Genomic DNA, 7,119 nt, shown 5'->3' on the forward strand with positions numbered 1-7,119 from the left:
GGAAGAATGTTCTCTGGTCCAATATTGTAGCTCTCTTTGTGGTCTTTGACTTGCCTGAGATTTCTTGGAGTATGCCATTGGATGGAACAGTAATGCTTCCATAGTCATTTGTCCAAACTTAAGCCATAGGTTGTCATCAAGGTGCAGTTTACATGTTAGCAATGTAACCAAAACACAAGGGTTTTGTTTGTTTGTTTTTTGTTGTTGTTGTTGTTTTTACCTCGTGCTCTATGCTGTGATGTGAATAGAAAAATGTGTGTTTGCGGGATAGAAGCAACCTTAGTTCCAGTTCCTTTTCTAGTTAAATATGGCAACCCTTATGCCTCTGTTGTGTAAAGGGGGACAGTTAGTGAACTGTCTCTTGATCCCTCCCACTCCCTCTCTACTGATTTTAACATACAAGGAATTTAAAAGCATGCATACTGCAATAATCCTGATGTCAAACTGATGATCAGGAAGCTCAAATGCTGTGGGACTTTGGGGACATGGTGGCTCTAAGGTTGGCTTATTTTCTTCTCTCAATATGCTTAAAGGCATTCTACAGAATCCTGAATACAAGAAGAAGGTCTGAGGTAGATGGTCCATTATAAAGTGCTTTCTGCTCTATCATTCCCTAAGCAGTCATGCACAAATATGTGAACATGTGCTTACAATCTATCTATCTATCCATCTACCATCAATATATCCATTATCTATATATCCATAATCTCTCTCTCACTTTCTCTCTCCTCCTCCTCTCTCTCTTTATCATAAATTGATTAATTTATATCTTTATTATCATGTCCATGATAATCTATCATCTGTTATCTGTCTGTCTATTCAACAATCTATCTTCATCATCACCTCCACCATCATCTATTATCAATTTATCACCAGTCTATCTCCAGCAGCAGCAGATATCATCTATTATATATTACTTGTCTATCTGCCTGCCTTTCTGTCTGTCTATTTACACTCATATACACACAAAGTTTGATCACTGATGCTATGATTAGACTAAGAGTAATCAAGATAAGAAAACTATATACATTCTCTATTTGAATGTGCAATGCTAGCCTCCCTCTAGAAGATGGTATTTTTAGAATTAGTGTATCTATCTAGTCATATGAGTGTGACTGTAATAGAAGCAGGATTTTGCAGCTGATGAGGAGATGGGGAAGACATAGGCAGTGTGAAGAGTTTTAGGGGTGATGGTTAGACACAATGAACAAGGTCCCCCTGGCAGGCTGTGACATTAGGTGAATCTACCAGAGTGGCTGAGTCTGTCAGGCTCATCTCTTGACATACTGAGAACTTTCAGTGAGCAAAACGTCTTTTTGTTCAAAGAAGTCAATCTTTGCCTACTTCAGGCTTCCACTGCCAGGATGAGGCCCCAAGACACTAGAGAGGATGATATAGTTCACTAAAAAGTGATCAGTTCAAAGTTGATACAACCTACAAGAACTTCCAGGACACCTCTAACCACATATCTGGCTGACACATCCCAGCCAAGTTTATCTAAAAGAAAATGAATGCAGATACTTTCTGACTTGTATACTAAGGAGAAAGACCAGCCTTCAGTTTATAAGTCCCAGATGTACTGACCATGGGTGGCTTACCATGCTTGCTGGCTTAGTAACACCACACTTTGGACTGATCATCTAAAGCCGAGCAAGGGCTGTGCTCAGGGAGTGGTGGCTTGAGACTGCTTAGCATCAGATAAAACATCCTAGCATCACTAGCTTAAGAAAAGTTAAATATGCTGAATTCAAATTGTGGCTTCCACTGAATGTATATTGCTTTTGTACCTTGATGAAATGGAACCATTGTAAGTGCAGAGTATCAGCTAGCTTTCTAAGGTTGCCTTTTCTCCCTCCCACTTTTCAGCCTGGAATTTATCTCCCTTTGGTTGCATTCTCCAGTGTCCCTGAATGGGTTGGTGGTTTATGTTAAAAGTGTCTTATCTGGATTTCCTATTGTTTTTAATAATTAGTCATCCAGAAGCTTAAGTCTACCATTGACTTTGAAGAGAGCACTATATGTATTTTTGTTGGTTGTTTACCTACAGAAAAACATAGCACTTTGCTTTAGATTTCCAATCTGAGAAAATTCTAATGTGTTTGGTAACCTTGGAAATTAGAGAAAAATCATAACTTTCTGATATGTGGTAGAAATGCCCAGATTTGGGGCAAGTCATGAACAATTGATTTAGTTAGGGGTTCTATTGCTGTGATAAAATCACACGATGGAAAGCACCTTGGGAAGTCAAGAGTTCATTTCATCTTACACTTCCATGTCAAAGCCTGTCACTGGAAGGAGTCAGGGTAGGAGCTCAGGGAGGCAGAAACTGAAGCAAAGGCTATGGAGAAGCACTGTTTACTAGCATGTTCCATGTGGCTTGTTCACCTTGCTTTTTTATACATCCCAGGACTCCCTTCCCAGGGGTGCACAGCCCCAGTGTTCTGGACCCTCCCACACCAATCCTTAGTCAAGGAACTACCCCAAAAGCCCATCTGTCTGTGGTCCAGTCTTGTGGAGCCATTTTCTGAATGGAAGTTATCTCTCTTCAGGTGAGTCTGGGCTTGTGTCAAGTTGATGAAAATCACACTAGGTAAAACATCTAAATCAAATTTTTAAATCACCAGAAGGAGCGGAAGAAATAAGTTAGGAGAAGATAAGACAGGAGGGAGGGAGGTCAGGAGTTCCCCAGAAGCCATTGAGGGAGAAAGGAGTTGTTGGCATTCTGATGGGAAGGGTTGGGGACAGGCTGTGAGCAGATTAGTTATTTGTTATCCTTAAAACCAGGGTTGAGAGTTTGTCTTGCTTTCATCCCAACAGACTGGAGTCTCTCAGCTTTCCTTGGGGAAGAGTTTGCTCCTAGACATTTGCTATTTGAGCTCGAAGTGTGTGAAATCGGATTGTACTCTGTCTGGCACCTGCAGAACCTGCAATCACTTTTCATCTCTGCTTTTCTTATTATTCCATATTTAACAAGCCACTGTTAAGGCAAACGACAGGCAGTTGGTTTTTCCGATGTTGTTGTGTGGATAGGGAGTTTTCTGCTGTTTTGTTCCGTTTGTTCATTTGTTTCTGTTTTCTGGTAGCTTGGACTCTGGACTTCTCTGTGTGTTTGTCCATCTCTGGAGCATCTCAGCTTTGTGCAATATTCTGAAGAAGCTTTGTTTCTTCTTGTGTACAGCCTCCCTGCTGCCTGTTGCCTGTGGCTGCTGAGCCCTGGAGTGAGTGGAACACAGGAATAAGATGCAGTTTTTCTTACTTTTCAACTTGAACCTTAAATCAAAAACCCCAAAGGCCAGGTCCCAGATGGACTGCTTTCTCTTTCATTCCTAGTAATGGTGCAGCCTCTGCAGGAGGTGGCCTACTTTCCTCACACACCATTACTCTTACATTTTGACGCATCTATAGGTACAAAGTCTCTGTGATTTTTTCCTATCCTGCGAGTATGATCCAAAACGCACTCCCCCAAACACCCAAACCAGAGAAACCATTTTGTCATAATTTCTTTTACTTATTCCATCTATTTGCCACAGCATATGCCTCATAATTGATTACATTATGTATATGTAATATATACTGCATATATATAAAATCTTAGAGGTGCTTGTCATTACACAAGTAACTAATGTCAGCTAAAATAGCAATATTGCTTCCCCAAAGAAAAACATGAATTCAGTGGAATTGGCATGAAATGTAGAGAGGATATCTTGTGTATTGTATGGATGCCTCACCTGTCAATTAAAAAAAATTATGGCCTATAGGAAAAGGTAGAATAGAAGGTGGGATATATGGGTGGCAGAAAGAATTCTGGGACAGAGCCAGGCAATGGAGATTTACCCGGGGAGATGTGACAGAGCGGGATGTATGGTACCAAGCAGCCATGTCAAAGAATGTAGATTAGAATAAATGGCTTAAGTTATGATCTAGTCAGAGGAGGACCTAACTATATAGACAAGCTGTTTAAAAATATATATTTTGAGTCTGTGTCTTCTTTGTGGAAACATGGAGAAGGGAGGCAGAACTGCCATTACTTCAACAATGAACTTATTTCATGGCAGTTAGTCTTTCTTCATTTTCGCTAACAGAGAACACTCCTGCTCTATACTAACTGTTCACTGACAGCTCTTCACTCACTGAAAAGGAACCTGAGGATTAGGACAAGCGTCACAAAAGAGAAAGCATAGCATCATACCAACTGCAGAGCCAATCAGGGAAAGAAGCAGACAGTGAGGAGGGAAAGGGATGGAGGAGGTTAGAGCTTACTCACCAACAGCCAGGGCAGCAGAAAACAGAAGTAGTTCCTCCAGGGTGTAGATTGAAAGTAGAGCTGAGAGTTGGAGGAGAGAGGCCATTGGTGAGCTAATAACAACCTTAATATATCAGAGGCACAATTCTTCATGTCACCAGGATGTTAACAATTCTTTTAAGAAAAGGTTTTTAGGAAGCAGAAAAGCAGGCAAAATAAGAGGATGCTGGGTTGTGACAAGTGAGGGTTGTGTCACCTAGACATTCCCAAAATGGTCAAAGGACTGTGTGACAAATGCATGTAGTCACTCACTCACTCACAGCAGCTCTGATTTTAAAAGAGGAAGAGGTTTGCTACTTCTCAATTCTTTCCTCCCAGAGAGGGAAGCTGCCTGTGGTGGAAGCCTGAAAGCAGAGTGGGGTCATGCACTGGACACCACCATTTCTCAACCACTTGTTTGATTCTTCTTGATGTCTTTGAACACTTCTCACACTTATCAACATAGGAAACAATGTGTGAGAAGACAGAGTGCCAGGCAGGCTCTGAGTTTTGCCTCCACCTACCTTTGAGAATTTAGAGAAATAGTTTAAAGTCTCTGGACCTCAGCCTCTTCAGCTAATGTATGATGTTAGAAGTCCTTAGCAGTTCCAGAGCTAGTGTCCAGTTCCTGCCATACAGTAGTCGTTCACTAAAGTTTTATTAACTAAATTTTCAGCCATAGAAATCCCAAGAAATAAGAGAAACTATGAAACCAATTTTCTAAGGTTATATTCCAAGACTGTTGGGGGCAGTTCATTCTGTCAGTGTTTGGGAGAAGATATGAAAGTCTACAAACAGGAGAAAAGCTATCAGTTATCTTGATACCTGCTTGATCAGTTCTTGATCAAATCTGGAGAGATTGAGATTCAGGGGACTTTTCCACAATGAATGGTCAAGCAGACAATATCAGCAGTCAAACCCACAGCCTCTAGAATGAGTTTAGACTAGCCATTCTCCTGACTCCAGACAATGTCAACGATTCTCAATACTACTTTATGGTTTGGGGCTCTAGAAACCACAGTGAGTAACTCTGCAGTGAGTTTATTCACGTTGCACTCTAAAGGACACTGGAATTAAAAGTACAGCACTGAAGAATTACTTGGGAGGTAACATTTCTCTGTCTTCAGCCAGTTTCTCAATCTCTAGCAGGGTATGTTTCTGTATCATATGGCTACTATCAGTCATTTATGTTTCTGTTTGTTTCTTTTCTCTTTTCAAAACTTATGTTTACTCTCAAAGTTAGCAGCAGCATTGTAGCCCATTTGGAGCCAAAGTGCCATTTTCTTGACACTTGTAACAGTGGCACCTGGCACAGTGGCATGCATTTGTAATTCTGGCCCTTGGGAAGTAGAGGTTAAAGGATGAGGGGTTTGAGGTCATGCTTGGTTGCACAGTGAATTCCAAGTTATCCTGGGTTGCATGTCATCCTGTGTCAAACAAACACAGAAACAGTTGTTGCAGACGGCTGTTGAGAGGTACCTGCCAGTTTAGAGGTAGATGTTTTGTGATTACTACTCCATTCTGACACACAAGTAAAGAGTCCCTAATTGTCTCTTCTTGTTTCTGGGGCTGACTTGGTTCCTTTTCTCTGTTACAGTTGACTACTACAAAGGTCTTTGTTTAAAACAGCACTGACGCATTCCATTACAGTTTAGAGGGGAGAAGTCCCACTCTGGGGTAAGTGAAGGCTTAGAAGCTCTGGAGGAAAAATCATCTCTTTTGCCTTTTTATTCTTTAAAGGACATATGTATCCCTCTACTCATGGTATCTCTATCATTCAAAGCCTTCAATGTTCCCCATTACCCACCTCTCTGATCTCAGCAGGAAAATTTCTCCAATTTCGGGGGCTCACACAATTACATTAGTTCTGCATCTACAACCCAAAATGGCCTGCATAACTCAGATAACTACATCACCCCTAACTTGACCTTCTGCAATGCCATCTTTGTAGACCTAAGTAACATGTCTAAGTGGACTTGAGAAACTAGAACTTGAGAGACTTTGTTAGAAGGAGGGCATGGCATTGCTTTGCCCACTTTAAATAAAGAGTACAATTTGAACGTCCGGCACAAACTTCTAAATTACCTACATATTTCTCTATAGCACAAGCATCTTCTCTCACAGAGTAGCTGAAGGGGCTCCTTAGACTGGATACTGTGGGAAGACCTTGATCAGATGCTATGGGATCTTGGCCTTGCTATCTCATGCCCTGTTGTGACTTCACAAGAAATAATGCCAAGGACAATAACAATCTCAAGGAGGTCAACGAGAGGAAGCAAATGGAAATGAGCTGGAACGTTGTCTAGAAAAGGGGATTTTTTCCTAAGAAAGAGTCTGGAAAGAGAGGGAAGCTTTATTGTATCCCAGTAGTCTCCTTCCAGGAAGATGATCTTGCCAGAGTTAACTTCTGTGTCTAGTCATCTGAGAGCAAATACACCACAAACAAGATAGTGTAGCTCAGAATAGATGGACCCTGTGTAGACAGCCTTGGAAATCCCATTGGTGAAGGTTAGAGACAATGAACAAGATTTTTCTGCAGGTAGTGCCATTGGGTGAGTGTTCCTGTGGCTGACTTTATGGGGCAGGGAGTTGATTTCACACTTTTGTCTTGAGAGCCTGAGAGATGTCAGTGAGCATCCGACCTTGCTGTAACAGTCTTCCTTATGAAATACCTGTCTGGTATGCTCTAGGATTTGCCCTGGAGTTCTCCAGCAAGTTTTCTGTTGTGGATGAGGAAATGAGTGGCCAGAGAGTAGAGCTCAGAGTGGAGGCAGGAGGGAGGAGAGGGAAGCTTTTGAATGGGTGATGGATTTTTCTGAAGTGGTTTAAGACATGTT

The 7,119-nt window shown here is 41.5% G+C and overlaps 1 long non-coding RNA gene across 1 annotated transcript; it reads right to left on the reverse strand.

The window, feature by feature from the left end:
* Positions 1-2,339: 2,339 nt before the first annotated feature.
* LOC116097678 lies at positions 2,340-4,551 on the reverse strand. Its single transcript, XR_004121515.1, has 2 exons — positions 4,265-4,551; positions 2,340-3,213 (listed from the first exon to the last, which is right to left on the reverse strand). It is a non-coding gene; the product is annotated as an uncharacterized LOC116097678 (long non-coding RNA).
* Between the last annotated feature and the right edge of the window lie 2,568 nt (positions 4,552-7,119).

This window comes from Mastomys coucha, unplaced genomic scaffold (assembly GCF_008632895.1).
Source record: "Mastomys coucha isolate ucsf_1 unplaced genomic scaffold, UCSF_Mcou_1 pScaffold2, whole genome shotgun sequence".
Classification (NCBI taxonomy): Eukaryota; Metazoa; Chordata; class Mammalia; order Rodentia; family Muridae; genus Mastomys; species Mastomys coucha.